Source organism: Mustela lutreola, chromosome 6 (genome assembly GCF_030435805.1).
Source record: "Mustela lutreola isolate mMusLut2 chromosome 6, mMusLut2.pri, whole genome shotgun sequence".
Classification (NCBI taxonomy): domain Eukaryota; kingdom Metazoa; phylum Chordata; class Mammalia; order Carnivora; family Mustelidae; genus Mustela; species Mustela lutreola.
This window is the reverse complement of record NC_081295.1, coordinates 50978170-51002239: the sequence shown is the minus strand read 5'-3', so window position 1 is coordinate 51002239 and position 24070 is coordinate 50978170. Positions and strand designations below refer to the sequence as shown.

Below are 24070 nucleotides of genomic sequence, written 5' to 3'. Positions count from 1 at the left end.
ACAATCGAACTGGCACTTCACAAAACAGTTTATCCAAACAGCCAATATGCATATTATATATTCTCAATCTCATTTGTCATCTGAAAAATGTAAATTAAAATCAGAGCGAAATATACACATCCATACCAGGCTGTCTATAATTAAAAAGACTGATAAGATGAAGTATTGGTGAGGAATTAGAGAACCTGTTACTCTTAGGCACTGCTGGTAGATGCATAAATTGGCTCAACCATTTAGAAAACTTAAATGACATTATAATCCCCATAAGAAATGTCAAAGGATGTTCATACAAGTATTTTCTGTAATAACCCAAACTGGAAACAACCCAAAACATCCATCAATAATGGTATGGATACATAAGTTATAGTTTAATCATGCTAAGGAATAACATTCATCAGTATATGGTTATAGAAGTCAGATTAGTTTTGTCTGCTTGGAATTTTATTTAAATGGAAGCATGGAACATGTGTTCTCTATGCCCAGCATCAGTAACATGAAGATGCATCCATATTGTTGCATATAGAAATACTACATTTTTTCCTCATTCCTGACAAATGCATATTTTTATTTCTATTAAATATTCTATTTTTATTTACTTCCATTTGTTCTACATTTCTATATGTGTGTGCATATCTATGTATAAAGTATATAAATGATGTATATGTACTTACTTATAAAAATATACAACTATAGATTTTGTGCTGTGTTGTTGTATGTATATAATGGGCATATAACAGTAAAATGTGTGCGTGGCTGCACAACTAGGGACGCTCACGGCTCTTAACAAGTGGCCCATTTTCTTTCAAAATGTCTGCTGTTCACAGAATTCTCTGCAAGCTCAGCTTGAAGGATGATCACGCCCCCAAGTACACACAGGTCAAAGTATACACTAATTTGGACGCTGAGTGTGATGCTCTGACACTGAAACATCCATCAAGAGCAAAGATGTGGATGAGCTCATTATTTTCAATATCTGACCAACCAGAGAAATGAACTGAGACAGGATATTGCCTTCACCTACCAGAGAAGGACCAACAAGGAGCTTATATCAGTACTGAAGTCAGCCTTGTCTGGCCACCTGGAGATGGTGAGTTGGGGCTTACTGAAATCATCTGTTCAGTATAATGCTTCTCAATGCAAAGCCTCCATGAGGCTGGGGACTGATGAGGACTCCCTCACTGAAACCATATGCTCAAAGACCAACCAAGAGCTTCAGGAAATTAACAGAGTCTACAATGAAATATACAAGACTAATATGGAGAAGGACATCATTTCTGACATATCTGATGACTTCTGCTAGCTGATGGTTGTCCTCGCAAAGCATAAAAGAGCAGAATATGGCTCTGTCATTGATTATGAACTGATTGACCAAGATGCCTGGAATCTCCACGATGCTGGGGTGAAGAGGAGAAGAACTGATGTACCCAAGTGGATCAGCATTGTGACCGAGCAGATTGTCACCTCCAGAAAGAATTTGGCATGTGTTTAAGTGTTTAACAGCTACAGCCCTTATGACATGCTGGAAAGCCTCAAGAAGGAGGTCAAAGGAGACCTGGAAGATGCTTTCCTGAACCAGTCCAGTGCATTCAGAACAAGCCCCTGTATTTTGCTGACAATTCCATGAAAGGCAAGGAGACCTGCAATAAAGTCTTGATTGGAATCATGGTCTCTTGCAGGGAAGTGGACATGTTAAAAATTAGGTGTCAATTCAAGAGTGAGTATGACAAGTCCCTGAACTACCATACCCAGCAAGACACCAAGGGCGACTACTAGAAAGTGCTGCTTATACCTGCCTGGTGGGGATGACTGAGGCCCACAATGGCATGAGCATCCAGGAGGGGTGCTCCTTTGTTTCCAGCTAACAGTTCTAGAAAATAGCCTGTGACTAACATCCCCTTGTGCATCCCCTGTGGGGATGATGCTCTTACTGCCTCCCTCCCCATCTTTATTTCAGTTGTCTAAGCATTGCCTGCTTCTCACATTTAGTGTTTCCTTTGAGCCAAAGAAAGGAATAGCCCAAGGAGTTGGAAATGCATTCTGTGATGTGAAACACTTGGCCTCTTGTGTACCGTGTCATAAACAGATGGATAAACCGAATTTTTACTTTATAAGAAAATAAAAGTAAAATATGCATGCATGTATGTATATATGTCGCTCTCGCCAGCAAGAAGAACGACCAGGAGACCTCAGCGAAGCAAGCTTTATTTCTGTGTAGCTGTTGGAATCTCTCTCTCCCCTGCCCGTGCATGTCTATATATACCAAGGTTGCACAACCAATCACTCGCAGCCACATAGATACAAAATCCTAAGTTCCACCTACTGGCTCGCATCCAGCCGCCATCTTAATGGCGTGTTTACTTTCGGGCACCGAAAAAGTCGTGCGGCGCCCGCCCCCTTCCCCCCTCCACCCCTCGGGCCCAGCGGGAGCAGCTCTGCACCGTCGCCACCCAGCGGCGGCGATGGCTTGAGGCAGCGGCGGCCAAGGCAACGAGCGGGCAAGGCGGAGCCCAGAAGCATCACCGCGCATGCGCTACAAGCGGCTTGGGCACCAACATATATATATATAATATATAATAAAATGCATACAGATATAAGATGTATGTAATAAACAGTTATTTTAAAATGTTATTATGTTAATATCCTGAGGTTCACATTAAATAAAATACTAGATTAGAAGAGTATGACTGGGGGCGCCTGGGTGGCTCAGTGGGTTAAAGTCTCTGCCTTCGGCTCAGGTCATGACCCCAGAGTCCTGGATTCGAGCCCCACATTGGGCTCTCTGCTCAGCAGGGAGCCTGCTTCCTCCTCCCTCTCTGCCTGCCTCCCTGCCTACTTGTGATCTCTCTGTCAGATAAATAAATTAATTAATTAAATTTTAAAAAAAAGAAGAGTATGACTGACCAGCTAAGAGTTAATTACATGGCATGAAAAGGCAAATGAATCAATGAATCTGTCTGGGCTTGTTTTCAGGCAAACAATGTAGGGACCAAGGGCAGGCAGCCCCAAGATGGGCCATTCTGGCATGAACATTACATCGAGTGAGCACTGGGTGTTATATGCAACTAATAAATCATTGAACACTATAACAAAACATGATGTACTATATGCTGGCTAACTGAACATAATAAAAAAAAAATAATCAAAACCCAGCAGATGCAGGAAAAGCTCTCTTCCTGATCCACTGCCTAAATTTACATTGTTAAGGAGAGCTATTACAAATTCTGCTTTACCTAAGAAACTTATCTGCATAATAGGGCAAACTTTGTTTTTGTAAAACATCTTTTCACCTTCCTGCTAATGGCTTCCTCCCCTTTGTGTCTTCAGAATCTCTCCCTCCCCTTAGCTCACACAAGTTTCATGCTGCTGCCTCATTTTCTTTGGAATTTCATGTCTATGTGGATTCCTCCTATGTATGCTATTAAATTTTATTTTCTCTTATTAATCTGTCTCATGTCAATTTGATTCTAAGTGTAAGGGCCTATTCAGCCAGAACGGCCCCAACCCAGTAGAAGTGCAATTTTGTTGTTTATGCAGTAAAACTTAAATTGACCTTGCCCCCTCCAGGGGAACATACTTACAAGCAAGTCCGAGAAACCAGTTCTAGGTAACCACTCAAATACAAGGGTAGGTTAGGTCAAGTGGAGATAAAGGCCTAAATACAAGGGTGGGTCAGGTCAGGTGGAGACATTCAATCAAGTTGGGGTGCATACTGTCTCCTAGCTACCAAGGTGATAGGCTAGTTTACATAGCTACTGTGGGGTGAATTGTAATTCAATTAGCCACCTGTGTGTGGCCAGGCCCAACCACAAGGCTTTTGCTCTATAAAAGTTAGTCTGGAAAGCAGGGAGGCATGCACTCTCTTTAAGAGGTGTGGCCCCAGCCATTCGGTTTGATTCTTGATGCTTGGCACGAAATAAAGCTTTGCTTGACCTTCACTTTGTATTAGCCTTGCTCCTTTAATCACGGTCCCCCACAACATGGGGACCCAACACTAAGTCCAGCTAGAATGGCCACAGGACAGAGGAAGATCTTTCTCCCCAACAACATTTCACTGATTGCTAAAAACCATCATGATTCCCTTCTTTTGCAGTAATAATAATGATATTCTAATAGACATTTCCTTTTTGTTGGATCCATGGTCAAAGGAACGAGACTGATATAAAGCGAAGGTCAAGCAAAGCTTTATTTCGCACCAAGCATAGAGAATCAAACTGACCTGCCAGGGCCATCTCTTACAAAGAGGCGACCCCTCCCTGCCTTACTGATTAACTTTTAAAGCTCAAGGGCCATATGGTAGGGTCTGGCCACACACTGGAGACCAATGAGATTGTAACACACAGAGAAAGCTGCACAGTCATGCTAGGTCACAAATGGTTAGCCAACTGAATTACAATTTACCCTAGTAGATATTTGAGCTAGCCTATCACCTTGGTCAGAATTGGCGTCCAAAAGGCGCCCAAAGGGCGGGGTCCATACTCCTTGGTAGCTAGGGAGACAGTATGCACCCCCACTGATTGGATACCTCCACCAGGCCTGACCCACCCTTGTATTTGGGCTTTGTTACCTGGGACTAGTTTCCCCGGACTTGTTTTTAAGTAAGTTTTGGTGGGGGGGGGGGGGGGGCAGGGTCAGTTTAAGTTTTAGTGCATAAACAACAAAATCACTGTTTAACTGGATGGAGCTGCTCTGGCTAAATTTACACTTTTGTCCTATTTTCTAACTTCTCATTGCTTCTGTTTCATACATACATATCCAAGTCATCAGATATTTTGCCAACTTTACTTTCAAAACATGTCTGGAATATGACTTCTCACTAGGTCAATGACTATAACCCTAGTCCAAGCCATTGACCAAGAAGTTGGAAGAATATAGGGAAACACAAGGGATTGAGCACTACCCAGGAGATGGTAAACACGGGGCTCAATCCCACTCCTCAACCTGAAGAGGGAAGGGAAGAGGGCTGTCGTTATAGGACTGAGAGGGTTGTTTGACAGGATTTCAATCTTGACTTAGGAATTCAGCCAGCTGGAGGCAATCGCTCTTGGGAAGGAAGACTGAGGAATAAATATCCTGAATTTACTCACTTTTCTGCCATTTGTCAATAGAGCATTTTGATGTGATCCATAGGGCCACATAGGCATAGAATAAGGTAGAAAAGGGTAGAGAGTAAATCTGGTATAGGAGAATGTGTCTTTTAGTGGAACCTTTCAATTCGACTGTTGTTTCCTTTTGTTCTATTTTCCACAAAACAGCCAGAGTGATTTCCCTAAAGCCTAAGGCAGAACATGCCATTGATTTCCTGAAGACCTTCTGATGGTCTCAAGTTTCAACTAAAGTAAAATATAAAGTCCTTCTACTGGGCTACAAGGCTCTAAGGGACCTGGCCACATGACTACTTCTTTGGCTTTATTTCTAGTCAATCTCCCTCTCCAATAAGATCCCTCAGTAGCATGACCTCTTTTCCCCCTCCCCAAACACATCAGGCTCACTCCCAAACCAGCATATCTGTCACTAATAGTCTCCCCGGAATCTTCCCCCTTGCCTTCCACATATATGCATGGTTCTTTACTTCTTTCAGTTCTCTGCTCAAACATAAAATTGCTTCTCGACATCACTCTCTAACTGTGCTTTATTATTATTGCTAGAACTTAACTGCATCTGGTGCGTGTTTTATATTTGTTTCTTTGTCCACTATCTTCCTCTTTATTTCAGACGGCTAGTTTTATAAAAGGAGGGTCAAATTTTTTTTTTTCTCTGATCTATCCCTAGGTCCTAGATCAATGACTCACACATAATAGGCACATGTATTAGTGTGAAAAGGTTAATTTGTATAATGAACAACCACAAATAATTACTATAATAAAACTTGTTTCTCAATCGTGTCACAATACAGTGTAGGTCATTGGGGTATATGTACTAAGACACCCTGACCACTAAACGGCAAACAAACCCTATAGGTAGACTAAAAAAATGGCTCATATCATTGTTTCCGAGAAACTTTGAGTACTTAAATAATAATGAAGCTCTGAATACCTTCCACCTTATTTCTAAAGGGCCAATACCTTCCCTAATCCCAGAACACCACCTTAATTAACGGAGGGAAGAAGGGAGAGAGAGAGAGCAAGGTATTTATGTACAAGCTTAGATTAATATATTCATTCTTTCTTCTTCTAATTGCCTACAATGACACCAGGGAACAGAAAAGGAAGTTATTGTCCCTTCTTTCTGAACAAAATAACTGTATCTTAAAATTTTCATATCTTTGAAATCCCTTTGGAAACCACCAGGTCACTCCTTTTGTCAAGGTACCTACTTGTATGTGCTACTGGAGTTCATTTTTCATATAATATATATTCTAATCAGTATGACATCTAACTGTGAGTCTTACATTTTGATTTCTTTTATTGAACTAGAGGTTTTTTCTTTATTGTCATTTGTCAATCAATACCTATTTCTAGGATTCCTTAAGGGAACTCATTTAATTTTCATTGCACAAGCAATGTTTCAATGAGAATAATCAATTTTCTGCTCTGCATAATAGTACAAATAAGTTGATTTATTTAAAGGAAAACTGTCCTTAAAGGAAAAGAACAATCAAGACTACTTCCATTTGAGTTAAGAGGAGTAATGGTGAAATGGTGTCATAAAGTCTCAAATCAGAAAGTGCTTAAGTACACATATAACAAGTACAGACCTAAGTATAAGGGAGGTTATAAGAACATGCAAGACAAAATCCTTGCTCAAGAGGAACTACCTTTATAAGCACTTAACTCTATGAAGAGTGACTAGTTCTTAAACAAATACGAAATGGATCCAAGTTTTGTGTTTTTGAACAGAACAAGTATGGGGTAGACTTATTCCTGCCACAATCCCTAAAGAATTTTTTTTTTTTTTTTAGGTCAACTCTCTAAATGAATGTCTCTGGGAGTCCCTAATCCCCTATCCACCCATAGGAGCTTTTTCTAGATCTCTTGTCAAGCAGAATTGTTTTCCTAAACAGTAATGTAATTTTCAATTGTCTTACCACAGTATGATTTAACTGATCATACTTATTTTTATGTTCGTGATTTTTGTTGTGTGCCTTCAAGATATATATTTGCATTCTCAAGGAGCAAAAGCATTATATCTACATTGTATCTGATGTTTTCAAAACAAGGGAATTTGTGCTTGCTTCAGCAGTACATATGCTAAGATAAAAAGAAAAGAATTCTGAAATCTGTGAGCATTTTACCCAAGCACCTTCATAGAGTCCTCAAATGCAAATAACATTAAAGTTGAGCATTTCCCAAAGAAAAAGTAGCAAACAGGTTGTAGACCCTTAGTCATTTTCCAAACATAATACTAAATGTATGAAATTTTTTTAAAGTTTTGTTCTTAGAATAAAAGCTACTATTCATAGCATTTGGTGATAACATTAAATATTCCTAATATACAATGGAACTCAGGTGTTGTCATTTTACCAGAGGATTTTTGTGTATGAGATAGAAGGCAGCAGTATAGCCATACCAAGCAATGGATGCTAAACAATTCTCTAACTTCTCACTGTACAGCTTTCCAATACACCCTACTAGCTGGGAAAATTAGTCTAAATGTTTCCTGCAATCCTTTGCTCCTAAGCTCAACCTCATATCTCCCAGGAGAAATGAGCTTGAATATATTTTTTTTAGCTCACCATTATACAGTTTTTATTAAAATAGAGTTATAGCTGAACCGTCAAGTTTTCAGATAACAGGCTTACCTTTTGTGTCTTTGGGGACTTTTCAGTAGAACAGAGAAAAAATGAGGATTGATTTAAATCACTTTCTAAGACAACTTCTTAAACTGAACAAATTAAGGCATCTCTTAATAGCAAAGTCATGAAGAATTTGGCATTGCTGTATACCATAATGGTTCTTATCTCAGACTTATCAAATATTTCTTTGATCCCAATGTAGGACCATGAGAGTTCATAAATAACATTCAACTGTTTTCTGAGAAATGCATATTATTATTAGAGATTTTATTGAAGGGCAGTCACAGGAAGCAGGCATTGAGTTCTATACTGAAGACACTTGCAAACACTACTTACCATAGGGATGAGCCAGAAGGTCTGGATTTAAGTTTCTCAGAAGACTGATGCCCTAAACAACTGTTCATTGGGTTTCTCACATCCTGAGCTCCTGATCTAAAGATTTGACCATTAGTTCTCCAGGAAAGAAATGTACAAATATCTCAGTGGCAGTGCTTCAGTTTCAACAAAGCACTTAATTTTTTTCTGGTTCCTTGAAAAGACTCTTGATCTTGTCTTTTCTTTTCCTAATTATCTTCAAGTTGGGGAATCATCCATCAATTTTGCTAGATCTTTGCTAGATCCACATTCTTCTGCCTCCTTCCCCACTGCATTTGATACTAGAAAACAGAGTTCTCTGATATTTCCACTTTGGGACTGAGTCAAACCTACCCAAAATTGCAAAGTGAGTGAAATTTATCTCCAAAGCTCTTGAGTCCTGTTTCAGTCTTTCTGCCTTCCTTGTGGTTAGGAGCCATGAGAGAGGTGATTTCTCATACTGTCTGTATTCTGTATTCACAACAGAACCCTACAAGCTGCTATAATTATTATCCCCGTTTTGTTTTACCTATTAGGAACCAAGTAGGAAATAGGCCAAAGTGCATTTCTTGAATCCAAGATTTGAACCCCACTGTGGTCTGTCCATAGTGCTTTGCTGAGCTGACCTCTCTTTTCTGTCTGGAGTCTTTCCCTCTGATGTTCCCCTGCACTGCCATCCCTTGCCCCTGTCCTGTACTTTCACATGCCAGCGATGTCCTGAATGCCATTTTTTTCACCTTGGCATCTGAGGTGACATCCAAATTTACCTAATTTTGCTACGCCACGCAACTGGCAACATGCCAAGTAATCTGAGAAACAATTCCAAGTAAAGGAACTAGTCACTGATACTAAATCACTTGCTGAATTTTATTTGGTGGGGGGAGGAGTTGGGAACTCTAACATAACTCAGGATTTGGGATTTATGGTATGAAGATATCAGTCTATGGATTTTACTGTGCAAATTTGATACTGGCTTATGATGAATTAACTCTATCTGCACCAAAGAAAACTCATTTCTTTTAAATTTGTCTCCTTCCTCTATCACAATTCCCTCATATGCATAAGCTACTGAAATTTAAAAAATGTTTTCTAATGAATTATAGATGCCTCAGCAATAATTTCCAGGCACTGAACTTTTGCTAACACTACTTTATCCATGCAGCATTTTCCTTTTAGCTGAGGCTTGAATGTTTTGGACCAAAGCTTTTCAAATTGTGCTCCTCTGTTGAGGACTGCCATCACACCTACCCTACAGCAGCACAATCAGGCTTTTAGATGTTCATATTTTCACCATGACACGAAGAAGTCCAGGGTAAAAGATTCTGAAATCTTGAGCTAGATGACTGAAAATGTTAAAAATTTTCTTTTAAAAAAAATCACGGGATTTTATTTATTTATTTGAGAGAGAGAAAACGAGGGACAGAGCAGGAGTAGGGGGAGAGGCAAAGGCAGAGGGAGAAGCAGACTCCCCGTTGAGCAGGAAGCCAGATATGGGGCTCGATTCCAGACCCTGGGATCATGACCTGAACTGAAGGCAGTCGTTTAACCAACTGAACCACCCAGGCACCACCAAAATTTTCTTTTATGATACGATGACATTGTTTCACTAACACATTTTGACATTAAGTAATCATTGCTATTGATTTTTGAGGCATTATATTTGCAGTGAAAGAATTAGAATTATTCAAATACTATGCATAAAAATGTATGCTTTACAAAGTAGAAGAATCCCTGTATTACAAATTAAGATGATTTTTCTAATTTTTCTATAAAGAAAAAAGGACAGTTTTCCCAAACTGCTTTAACAATTTAGACTTTACGTGTTTGTGGTGGTGACTTATTTTGTTCTTGTTTGGGGGTGGGGAGGGTAAATAATATGGCATATCAAAAAAATTTAAGCTCTATCAAATGTAAAATGTACACTGCTATCATACATATATGCAATTTTATTAGCTTATGACTAACAATTTAGGGATGCCCGGGTGGCTCAGTTGGTTAACCAGCTGCCTTTGGCTCAGGTCATGATCCCAGCGTCCTGGGATAGAGTCCCACATCAGGCTTCTTGCTCAGGGAGCCTGCTTCTCCCTCTACCTCTGCCTGCCATTCTGTCTGCCTGTGCTCTCTCTCTCTTCCTCTCTCTCTCTGACAAATAAATAAAATCTTTAAAAAAAAAAAAGACTAACAATTTAAAATATAAAATTTACTAAAGCTAGAAAACAGAGATTTACAGTGGTTTCATTAGAAAGATCTGTACATTTATTATTATTTCCAAGGAGAGCAAGTATTTATGCAAATATGTGGGTAAAATGCCATAGCAGCATGCTACATCTCCATAATCTGAACAATTCTTTACAATCTCATGAGAAGTGAATTAACAGTAGAAAATATGTTTCTTTCCTGAATAATCAAATAAATAGAAAAATGAGAAAAAATTTCTCAGTTATCAAACACTATGTATGTTTGTATACTTGTATGTATCTGCAAGGTTTGTGAGCTCATTATAAGTAGAATATCATTATTGTTTACTCTATGTTCTAGACATTTTTGCCAAACAGAAGACTATGGGGACCTTTTACAATTTCTTGTAAGCATACCAGGTTGTCATTCCCAATGAAAGATGTATATATATATATATATATATATATATATATATATATATATATATTATCCTTCCCAAATCACATGCATTTATATCCATTCTCTGCATACTTTCTGAGCTAAATTATGAGTTTCTTAAACTCTGACACATTTTAAACTTAGAGAAATTACAGCCTTAAGGTTGTAAAAGAAATCTTCATCTATCATACTTTGATCCCCTTTCAACCATAATGGTACCAGGGGCACTGATATAGCATCCTCAGCCCAGCAATTCTTTTACCCTGCCCAATGAAGGAAAATCTCACGATCAGTATCTGAATTCTAGGTGTTCCATGACAAGAACTGATCATTTGGACATTTTCTAACCAAATCCTGGTTTGCTGTTTTTGTTCTTATTGTTGTGCTAGGGGTGGCTTGCTTTATTTTTAAAATTAAAAAGATCAAGTTGAACATACAATAGTAAGTCTATTCCATCTTGTAGGGTTCAGTTTTTTACCAGAAGTCAGATCCATTCATGTGACCAACCCCAATGACTGCCCTCTCTAGGACATGTCAAATTACTGACTCTACCTTATACACACAGAGGACACAGAGGACATGTTTAACAGATCATCCTGTTTAACAGTCTGCCCCGCCTGAAGTCATTACATAAAAATCTCTTATAAAAAATAAAGTCAAATCTATGGAGAGGTTCAAAATTTCATCATAGTTACGCTAAACTTGTGTCCTAAATTCTGAAAAGAAACACTGGGAACCATTATATTGAAAGATCCATATGGCTATGATTTGGGAAAGCCAGGATGGCCACCTGGTAGTATCTGATAAAACCTGAACAGCTGTCAAAATCCTCCAGAAGATGATCCATCACAGTAAAGACAAAATGACTATGATATTAAACACCGGTAGTGAAAATATATAAGGATAACAAAATATAGCCTTATCTGTAGCTAACATAATCCTGGAGAAAGTGTAAAGGCAAGACAAGACTGGAACGTTCTCTGAGAAAATATTTAAGCATTTTTTAAATGTTTAATTTTTTTTAAAGATTTTACTTATTTATTTTACAGAGAGACAGAGATCACAAGCGGTTAGAGAGGCAGGCAGAGAGAGAAGGGGAAGCAGGCTCCCTGCCGAGCAGAGAGCCTGATACAGGGCTTGATCCCAGGACCCTGAGATCATGACCTGAGCCAAAGGCAGAGGCTTAACCTACTGAGCCACCCAGGTACCCCCATTTAAGCATTTTTTAAAAGATTATATTTATTTATTTGAGAAAGGGAGCATATAAGAACAGGGGAGGAGGGGCTTAGGGAGAAGGAAGCTCCCTGCTGAGCAGAGAGCCAGAGGTGGGGCTCCATTTCAGGACTCTGGGATGATGATCTGAGCTGAAAGCAGATACTTAACCCACTGAACCATGCAAGCACCCATATTCAAGCATTTTCAGATGAATTTTATATAATGACTTCCCTCTGGGTGATGTATATTTGCAAATAACAGCATGATTATTTTCTGGAAAGTTGGAACATTCCCTTGTTAAAAGAGCCACAGAACAGATCATGGCTAAAAGATACTGAATATCCCATTTGCTATGTACGACATTCTAACTATTCTATCCAGTAAAAAGGGACCATTCTATCAGCATGGTATTCATGAATCTGTAAGGATTTGTCCCTTGTTTAAAAATATTCACTGTCAGGGCACCTGGGTGGCTCAGTGGTTTAAGCCTCTGCCTTTGGCTCAGGTCATGATCCCAGGGTCCTGGGATCCAGCCCCTCATCGGGCTCTCTGCTCAGCAGGGAGCCTGCTTCCTCTTCTCTCTCTGCCGGTCTCTCTGCCTACTTGTGATCTGTCTGTCAAATAAATAAATTTTAAAAAATAAATATTCACTGTCTTCATTATTGTGAAACCTCTAGAAAAGCACAAAGATCTTAAGAGAATGTGTAAGTTATACCAACCAAGTTCTAATCACAGGAGATTTTCATAAAACACCACACACATGTACTGCTGACCCAAGATCCTCAGAATAAGCAATGACTATACAGAGTACAGAGATCACAGTCAAAACCATCAGAAGCAAATTCTCTAAAATACCTGAAACCACCCATTATTCTACTCTCCTTTGCATATTTTTGTTCATTAACCTTGTATTTGTATTTCTTTCAAGTTTAATTTTATACTATTATAATTAACAATACAAACGTTTATATTTAAGATTTCCTATAGTTAATCACCACCATAACTCTTTAATAGCTACTCTTAGGTATTGCCGGTCACCCAACTTGAAAAACTACATATATAAAGGTATGTTACACAAACTTTGTTAATAATGAATTTCTTGTAGATAATACACAGTGAGAGCATGAGAAGGGGATATAGTTAGGATGCCAAATTGACTGTTCGTCTTAACAAAATCCTAAAGACAATATATTTATAGCTTCATAAAAATTGTTTTCTCAAGAAGCTCCTGTGTTCTTTGTTCAAGGAGAAGATAAAGGCTCTTCAATGTTTACACAGAACCAAGTATTTTGTCCTCTAAGAAGACTATCAGTTAGGTTACTCCAGTAGATGATTCCTTAGGATCTTCTGTTGAATTTTGGACTTACAAAGAGCCTAAAGGTATGAAATCCTTTGTGGAGAAATAACAACTAATGGAACAGATCATAGAAGAATTAGGTAACGTGGGCAAAAAAGTTTGGTGCATAACTTGAATGTTGGCAATAAGTAACATCACACAAAAGTAAGTTCAAATTCCTTATAAAAATAATTGAATAGCATAGGATTTTCTTTTAGCTACCCAGAGAAAATCTATGCCTTTGTTAGCATACCTTATTGTATCTGAATAACAGGAGCCATGAAATGAATCAACCCGTATCTAGGTTAAAAAGAAAGTCTACTTGGCTATCTCAATAAAGTAGACTTAGAGAGTCACTGGGATCTGCTTTTATAATCAAGCCTGAAAAACCATGGATTGATTCTACAGTTCCTTTCTGCCCACAGTTAGTTTTGTTTTTCTTACAGTTATTTAATACATGTTTTCCATAAATGTTAAGTGCCTGTATATAGTCTCTGCTCTGGTAGATGATTCAACAAAAAGCACAAAGACAAAAGCAGCATATGATCATGCTGACCAATAATCAAACCAGAAATCACACCTTCACAAATAAACCTCACCTTGAAAAAGATTTGCAAACAAATATCATCTTCAAGAAGAATCAACACCAGTGGTAAAGATGTGAGCAATTTATGATGGTCTTCACTCTACTTGGGTGTGAAAGAACCAAAAGGGTGTACTATGAGTAAAAACTTGCCTACCCTCTAAAAAAACACTGATCTTCTGTTGCCAAGGTAATAGAGTAATAAGAAATTATTTTTAAGAAAATGTTATTATTGAAATATATTTGAATCACAACTCATTTTTAACTTGCTTAATAAAGAAGTGACAGCTTTCTAGTCATCGAAAAATTAACCACTGGAGCCAGTTTTAAATTTGTTTACTCAACCAATGACAACTCACTTCAGTAAATATGGTTATGCAAGCCAAACAACCAGCAGAAGGCTTTTACTTCTGAAAGGTAGCCCATGAGAAAGAGATTCATTCCAGGGAACATGATTATAAGTGCTAGGCAATCAACAACAGGCTTACCCAAATAACCATTTATGTACAATAATGTTAAATCACTCCTGTCTCCAAATTTCAGTGATCACTGAGCTTAATGCTTCCCAGACTTGCTATATAAGACTGATATTCCTCTCTGCTTAGAAAGTAGCTGACCAGCAGAGCTGCCCCACCTTAAAAAAGCAGTAAGTTCATTTGTGTGTGTGTCTGTGTATGTCTGTGTGTGTGTGTGTGTATCTGTTTCAGATATTGAATGGTGACTTTATCTTTTACATGGTAGTGGTTAAGTGGGTATATACACATTTGTCAAAACTCTATACAAAAATCTGTGATTTTTATTATATATGTTAGTTATACCTAAATTAAAAAAAAAAAAAAAAGAGCATAGGAATAAAACACATAGGCAAAAAGAGGCAGACATTTAGAGTTGAGATGGAAACCTGGAACATTGCCAATGTGACCTCTCTCATACCCACAACAGCAGCCTCCAAGATACCTCTATGATCTCAGTGGGATCCACAGAACATAGTTTGAAAATTGCTGCTATATACGTGATAATGACAACTCAAGTAGACACAGGACAATACAGTGTAAAATTCTTCATTAATGATATTTTGGCTAATTTGGAAAGGTTTAAAAAGCATGAACTAAAATACAAGACAGAAATGACATGAAAGTAGGGAAAAGGGATCAGAATTAAAGTAACCAAAGACTGCTTATTCAGTAGGAAGACAGACATATTGATTAGTTTGTTAAATCAATCTGCGCGTTAAAAAATTCAAGGGTAATCACTAAGTTAACAACATAAAATATATAACTTGCATGCCAGGAAAGGGAAAAGAAGAGCATAAGAAAATCTGGTTAATCCAATTAAAAGAAGGAAACAAAAAAAGACAAGCAAAATAAGTAAAATAAATCAGACTGAGCGAGATAAATACCATATGACTTCACTCATGTGCAATTAAAAAAATGAATAAACAAACAATAAGCAGAATCAGACGTGTAAATACAGAGAATAGGTGGATGGTTGCCTGGGGTAGTAGTGGGGGGATGGGCAAAATGGGTGGAAAGGACAGAGAGACAGGCGTCCAGCTATGGAAAAAGTAAGACAGGAATGAAAGGCACAGCACGGGGAATATCTATGGATACTGTAACAGAGTTATATCTTGACAGATGGTAACTACACTTATGGTAAGCATAGCATAATGTTCAAACTAGTCCAATCTCTGTATGATATACCTGAAAGTAATGCAACATTGTGTGTCAACTGTACTCAATAAAAAAAAAAAAAAAAAGGAAGCAAAGAAAATGCACTATTAATGATATGCTATAGCTAGCTCACAGTCTCACCAGCTCTCAACAGAGGTCATGCACAACTCTTTATACTCCAAACTGCAGACTTTATGGTGGTGGCTTCAATTCTGCCATGTTGACAGTATTTACACCAGGGAAATAAGCAAATGCTACAGATCAGGATTTTTGCTTCAGAGGGCCAGATTTTAAACAATTATTAATATACTTCTGTGCATAGTAAGTAGAAAACACAACTATTAATACTAACAATAGCAGCAAGAAATTGGATCAGTAATATTCATATCTAATCAAACCAGCTCTATGCCCCAAATAGAGCATTTGTGAGGTAATTACTTAATACTATATGGACGAATTCATGTTAGGATTATAACCTTAAACTTGTGTACACTTAACATATATAAAGCAAAAACAGGGGGCACCTGGGTGGCTCAGTGGGTTAAGCCTCTGCCTTCGGCTCAGGTCTTGATCTCAGGGTCCTGGGATCAAGCCCCGCATCAGGCTCTCTCTCTTCTCAGTGGGGAGCCTGCTTCCTCCTCTCTCTCTGTCTGCCTCTCTGCCTACTTGTGATCTCTCTCTCTCTGTATCAAATAAATAAAAACCAAAAAAAGAAAAAAAAAAAAGCAAAAACCGAATCATAAGAAGAAATGGAAAAATTAGTACTCAGATTGGGGAATTTCAACATAGTCCTCTCAGAAGCAAATAGGTTAAGCTGGCAAAAAAAAAAAAAAAAAAAAAAAAAGTCACTAAATATATGAAAAGGCTGTACTGCACAGGCAAGAAGCATGACAGAATGGACACATGTAGAGCCTTGCAGCCAACAATCACAGAATACTAATTATTTGGAAGCACATTATTTGAAACTAATTATCATTAATGAAGTTTCAAATGACCAAGAATTGGTATATAAATCTTATTTTATAACCAGATTGTCATGAAAAAAAATTAAGAAAGTTGAAATCACACTTTGAAAACAAAATATCTATCTCATGTGTCAGAAACTAAATTTTAATTGAAATTTAGGAAATGTTTAAAACTGCACTACAACAAAAGTGCTATGTTACAAAAATCCATGGGCTGTTGTTAATCAGGAAGTACTTAGTGAGAAATGTACAGTCTGGAATGTGAAATGTTAAAAAATAAAGACTAAAAATAAACAAACTATGTGCTAATCTCAAAAGCCAGAGAAAGAAAACTGAACAAATATGATATAGAAACAATGAGACTTTTTCTAGAAAAAATTAAGTGATTAAAATTGACTAACTACAAAATGGATACAAACATCTCTATAACCATTAAAAAAAAATCAATGTCTAAAATGGTCATAAAATAAAGAAATATAGAACTTATAAACAAAAACAAAATTGCCATTATTTCCACATGGTATGATCAATTATATAGAAAATCCATGAAAGTATATAGCAAATTAAAGCTAATTATGTTTTTCACAAAATTATTGCATATAAATTCACTGTAAAAAGGTCAATAGCATGTGTAAAGACTTGCAGGCAAGGTAAAACACGACACCAGGCAAGGTGGGTGCAAGGCAAGAGTTATTAAAGGCACTCTCTGGCGACGTTTCAGGGTTCAGGAGCAGGGGAGCCAGGAAAGTCACGCCGGGAGGACTCTGGAAAGCAGAGTCGGGAAAGTCACACTGGGAGGGAGTTGGAGGGGGTCTTTTATGGGCTCAAGGTAGGGCACGAACTTGCGTCCATATATTGTAAGGTATGTGGTGATCAAAGAGTATGAGGTGGGGAGTGTCCATGATGGGCAGTTCCCATGATGGGCAGTTCCCAGCTGGGAAGTTCCTAGGTGGAAGGTTTCAGTTTTCTGGAAGTGACATGGAGGTTGCAGTGAGGGTGGCCGGAAAGTCCGCCATCTTGGAGAGGGATGGCGGGAAGATCCGCCATCTTGGAGCCCCCGTTTCCCAGCTGGCCCATCACTATGTATCAGCAACAGCCATTTAAACGTAAGTCTAGAAAATATTCCCTTCAAAAATAGCAAGAAAATCTGTAAGGTACTTAGGCATTAAGCTAATAAAGGTGTTCATTTACTCCAGATTAATCTATAACTTCAGGATAATTCCAATCAAAAATATCCAGAGTTTTTGTGTGTGTGTGTGTGAAAATTGATAAGCTCTTGCTAAAATCTGTAATAAAAGAGGAAATAGTCAAGAATAACTAAAACACAAGGGGATGGATAAAAAGTATGATGCTATTTATGTAAATTTTACAAATACACAAATTAATTATACATTTATATACATGCATATACAATTTAGGAATACATGCATATATACCGGGTCAAAAATAAACGTACAGTAAGGATAAGCATTGATATTTGAATAGGGGAAAAAGGAAAATGTAATCAGTAAGAAGTGTAAAGAGGATAATGACTTAATTTCTGGAAAAACACATGTGAAAAACAGCAAAAATGAACAATTGTTGTATTTCATTTTTGGTACATGGTGTTTGTTATATTAAAAATGCTTGCTGTTTGTTTAAAGATTATCCTGATAAAGATAAGAAAATTGAAAAAGTCTGAATTGCAGGTTGGGAATAGGTAACATTGAGAAGAGACGACTCTTCTAAGGAGTTCAGCGGCAATGAGAGCAGTAGTCAGAGGGTATCATGAGGTCAAGGAAAAGTCCTTTTGTAGTATGGGAAAGAGTGGAGTACGATTCTATGTAGATTAATAAAAATATTTTGCAACACTGGAGAAAAATAATAGAATTGATAGGGCCTTGAGCATTGAATACACTGAATCAAAAACATTTTATCTGAAGAAAATAGAATGGAATGCCTCTATTAAGCATCATGACCAGGTAGATAAAGAATTAGTAGATGGGAAAAAAGGCTCTAAGGACTTTTATCTTGGATACTAACTAACATAAGAATAGATGTGAAATACTGTGTTTATCTCTCTACTAAATGGAAGGATAAGGGGAAGAAGGAAATTAAGATATACTGTTAGGATCCCAAGATCATTCTGGGAAAGTTGAAAAAAATAATCTCCGTGGCATTCTAAATTTTTTTGTTTTATTTATTTTAGAGAGAGAAAGGCAGTAGGAGGAGAAGCAGAGGGAGAGATCTTCAAGCAGACATCCCGCTGAGCAACAAGCCTGAGATGGGGCTCAATCTCAGGACCCTTGAGATCATGGCCCATGAGATCATGACCAAGCCAAAACCAGGAGTCCGGCACTTAACCAAATGAACCATCCAGGTGCTCCTTCATGGAGGTCTAAGGATCATGGTTCCTAGTCCAGCGTTTCAGCCTCCTTTGCACATGGCAAACTTAAAGTTTTTCTTTGCACTCATGGAGAGAGTGGTTTTTTCCATACTACAAGTTTTTGACACACTGGGGATGTTCAATATAATTTAATGTAAGATCTTAATTTTCCTTCCCACCTGCTAAAGAGATAGGAATCTAATTATGGGATTTTTTTTTTTTCTTGATCCAAAGAGAAAAAGGCCAAATAGGTTGGGGTGATGACATTTATCGAGGGAAACCTTGCAACTATTCTTATTAGACAAAAGTCATCACCCACACATCTCCTTTTTTTAATATGTTTTAATTTTTAATTTTTTTATAAACATATAATGTATTATTAGCCCCAGGGGTACAGGTCTGTGAATGCCAGGTTTATGCATTTAACAGCACTCACCATAGCACATACCCTCCCCAATGTCCATAACTCCACCACCTTCTCCCTACCCCCCCTCCCCCCGGCCCCCCTCAGTTTCTTTTGTGGCATTAAGAGTCTTTTATGGTTTGTCTCCCTCCTGATCCCATCTTGTTTCATTTGTTCTTTTCCTACCCCCAAAACCCCCACCTTGCATCTCCAATTCCTCATATGAGGGAGATCATATGATAGTTGTCTTTCTCCGATTGACTTATTTCGCTCAGCATAATATCCTCTAGTTCCATCCACATCATTGCAAATGGCAAGATTTCATTTCTTTTGATGGCTGCACAGTATTCCATTGTATATATTACCACATCTTCTTTATCCATTCATCTGTTGATGGACATCTAGGTTCTTTCCATAGATTGGCTATTGTGGACATTGCTGCTATAAACATTCAGGTGCACGTGCCCCTTCAGATCACTACATTTGTATCTTTAGGGTAAATAACCAGTAGTGCAATTGCTGGGTCGTAAGATAGCTCTATTTTCAACTTTTTGAGGAACCTCCATGCTATTTTCCAGAGTTGCTTGCATTCCTACCAACAATGTAGAAGGGTTCCCCTTTCTCTACATCCTCGCCAGCATCTGTCATTTCCTGACTTGTTAATTTTCGCCATTTGGACTGGTGTGAGGTGGTATCTCATTGTGGTTTTGATTTGTATTTCCCTGATGCCAAGTGACATACATCTCCTTTTAAAGTTAAGTGTTGCCTAGAAGTTAAGACTTAAGATCCTAAAAGAATCATGCAGACCACCTGCCAGTCTGGCCTTTATTTTCTACAACATCAGGACACTGGGTTAATGATCTCTAAAATAAAACCCTACAGTTCAGTTATTCTGCCTCTGCTGCTATTTGCCCCACTGTAATGGAAATGACCATCTATTACCTTCTTAAGAGAAAAACCTCATGAACATCCCTACTTGTTTTCCCCCAATGGTAGCTGCTGGCTAGATACTAGAAGACTTTAATTCATTGAAGCTTAGAGCTAGAGTAGACCATTGCAAGCCTAGAACTTTCTTCTTACAGGTGAGAATATTAGAGACCAAGATCAAGTTAATGGCTTGCTTAAGGGAAGACACTGACTAGTGGTCACTCAACTGTTCCCTCATAGGCTACCACATTTAAAATGTTACTTCTGATATACATATCTGTTGAATTAAACTGCTTTCTAAAGTGTGTATACTTTCGATATAACTTTACATTTCACAGAGGTTTAAATAGAAAAAGGGGTGCCTGGATGGTATATTGGGTTAAGTGTCCAACTCAGTTTTGGCTCAGGTCATGGTCTCATGGTTGTGAGAATGAGCCCTGCTCCATCAGTTGGGCTCCGTGCTCAGCAGAGAGTCTAGTCTGCCTGAGATGTTCTCTCATCCTCTGCTCCTCCCACTCCTGCACTCTCTCTTTGAAATAAATAAATGTTTTAAAAAAATAAAAATAAATATATAAATAGGAAATTTACATGATTTTTAGCATTAAGACTTGAAGAGGTTTGAGCCCAGTGGTAGTACATTTTGCATGCATTTAATACCTCAGTGGTTTTTGCCAGTTTATTTCCTATCACACATAAGAGATCATTGGTTTTATGAGAATATATCTATTAAAGTTCACTATCTTTCTCTGTTTCAAATGGACTATAGAAGAAGGTATCTCAGTGGGATAGAACTTCAGGCCAATTCCATGCTCTGCTCAGTCAAACCAAGTATGTCCAAGGGCCCTTCAAATTTATATCTGGGTTTATGAATTATAGGTGGTTTCTGATAGGGATCTTTACAACTGTTGATGGATTTAAAAGCCGTGATAATTTTGGAATACACAATAGAATAGCATAATAACAATTATTGCTCCTTTTTAACCTGAAAATAGTGACTAAAGGGCTATTCTTAGTTTTTAACTCTCCAAAATATTCAGATATTTTAGGCAACTGTGAAAGGCTTTTTAATATATTTATTGAAATATAAAGTATGCAAAGCAAAGAAACGGTCTCTTAAAACATGATCACATCCAGGAAGAACCATCTGGATCTCTTTCTTTAGGATTTCTTGTGTTTGTTTCAAGTAAAATTTTACAGACTGCTCTATCTAGGACACTACTTGGAATGCTGGGAATTCAGAATTTTAATTTTGTTTGTGACCAAAAAAGGCATTTGACTGCTAACCTTTGATAATCAGGGTGGAAAAATGGCCAATTGGAAAAATAAAACACAAATTGCCTCATGTAAGAAAACATCTTAAAACAAAGCTATAGCAAGGTAGAAAGTGAGTACAAATCATTCAAATACTGTGTGAAGTTTGGCTTTAAGGGAGTAGAAAATCAGTAACTCCAGCTGTCTATGGTTGTACAGATTCTACAGTCCTCAGTTATAGTAAGCACTTAGACTGTGTGTACAAAGTACATATCGTAGATGTGTAATTTTATTGCAATTTTCCTAAGAGATAGGGAGGTAACTATCTTTGGGGAAGGACATCTTTTTTAATCCAAAGATACCACACAGATTAGCATTAGTTTGGGAATCTCAAACCATTATTGCAATAATTGATTTCAAACTCCCTGTTTGTGCATATGTATATGTGTGTGGTTCTTTTATTTTTTTTTTAAGATTTTATTTATTTATTAGAGAGAGTGCACATGAGCAGGGGGGCAGGGGCAGAAGGGGAGGGAGAAGCAGACTTCCCCCTGAGCAGGGAGCCCACGGAAGGGTTCAATCCCAGGACCCTGGGACCATAACCTGAGCAGAAGGCAGACACTCAACCTTAACCAAATGGGCCATTCAGGCACCTCTGTGTGTGTTTCTTATAATCTTAAAGTCTACATATTACCTAAAAAGAATTTTGAAAATAAGTTAAATAATGTAAAATTTGAGCTAGTTAATGTATCATTAACTATGAGGACACAGCAAATATTTACCCCAAATCATATTTTAAATAGAACTTTAAAACAGCTCCCTGAAGAAAGCATTACAGAATGAAATTTAATCTACATATCTCAAGTGCTAAAATATTACATATCTGTAACTTTCATCTTATATAAACAGAATGAAATTTAATCTACATATCTCAAGTGCTAAAACATTACATATCTGTAACTTTCATCTTATATAAACCATGGTATACAAGGAAGTTTCATTCAAGAAAGAATATTGTTCATTTTTCAGATGGAAAAAGAAAGGATGAATCTGAAACTCTCATTTTGACCACCCCCCCAAAAAAATTGTTTTTAAGAATTTCCTACTGAAGTCCACAGCAAGTTGAAGAAGTAATCATTTATGGTTAATATTAAAATGTTATTTGAAAAATACGACTTTCTCAGTACTAGAAACATATCTAACTCTAAAATTCATTTTGTATCATTTGCGATAATTTAATGAAGCCTAATGATATATTAGAGAGGTGGAAAAACAAAGATATCCTCTGTTGTATTTTACTTTGCCTTTAAGGTTATCAATATCCTATAAGCTAGTCAAAGCTAAATTGGATCTCTAAAAGGCATTTTCTCTTGTTAACAAAAGCAATTGTCTAGTGTTTCCATTTAAATGTGAAACCAATCAATAATGCAATATAAGCAAGGAAGAAGAATATACTCACGAAGACAACAGACTTTTAAATAATGAAAACACAGTCTTTTTTTTTTTTTTTAAGATTTTATTTATTTATCAGAGAGAGAGAGAGGAAGAGAACAAGCACAGGCAGACAGAATGGCAGGCAGAGGCAGAGGGAGAAGCAGGCTCCCTGCCGAGCAAGGAGACCGATGTGGGACTCGATCCCAGGACGCCGGGATCATGACCTGAGCCGAAGGCAGCTGCTTAACCAACTGAGCCACCCAGGCGTCCCTGAAAACACAGTCTTAAGAGTCACATGCACCAGTAGCTAGGGTGCCAAGAGATGTGTCTCTGGTAATACTCTTTCAGATTGAGATCCTGTACTGCATTTTGTCCTGGATCTGTATCTGAGACTTCTGACTCCAAAGGCATCATGGGTACCTGGATTCACAGCTGTACCCATCACTCACTACTCACTTAATATCAGGCAAGCTACCTCTCAGAGGTTCTCTATGGATACCAGTAGTTTACGATGATAAAAAATTACACAAAGGATTTTCCCAAAGTGTGTTCCATAGAATATCTGGACAATGACAGGAGTAAAATTTCTAAGACTTGTAGAGCTCTTTCTCTTCATCTCTCTGCTTCCCATGGCCTGACATGCCAATTTCAGCAACCGTTAGAAGCCTTGACTTTCTACCCCTCAGATTCTATTTCTTTCATCCACTGAGATCAACACTCTTTGTTTGGGCTTCACTTCTCCACATGGTTACAGCATGAAACCACCTGCAGGAAGAATACTTGTGTGCTTCCCCTACCTTAAGTTTCTGAGCCATTTATTGAGTTTATTTAATCCCTTTAATTAGTTTTTTTCTTATATACTGAATAATTTTATAGATATTAATAGCACGAGAGCAATTCTGATTCTAACCATTCTATTATGACTCCCCCCCATATGTCCCTATAAGAGGATTTTTTATGAGCTCACTCTTTCTACCAAATTGATAATAGATTGGTTTGAATCTACTAAACAGAGATAAAGTTATGCAGCAATTGTTCAAGCTACTGATAATGATAGCTTTATTGAGCATAATGGTGATAGTAGGAGAAAATAGAAGGAGAAGGAGAAAAAGAAGCATTTGTGAAATGTGTAGGAGATAATATTGGTATCATTTGGTATTTGATAGTATATGACACTAAAATAAGTGGGGGGAGGTTATAGAACAGCACAGTTTTCTGG

General features: G+C 37.7%; 2 pseudogenes; both read left to right on the top strand.

The window, feature by feature from the left end:
- Positions 1 to 771: 771 nt before the first annotated feature.
- LOC131833133 (annexin A2-like) lies at positions 772 to 1888 on the top strand (annotated as a pseudogene).
- A 15486-nt stretch (positions 1889 to 17374) lies between these two features.
- Positions 17375 to 24070, top strand: part of LOC131834587 (glyceraldehyde-3-phosphate dehydrogenase-like) — a 50911-nt pseudogene continuing 44215 nt past the window's right edge.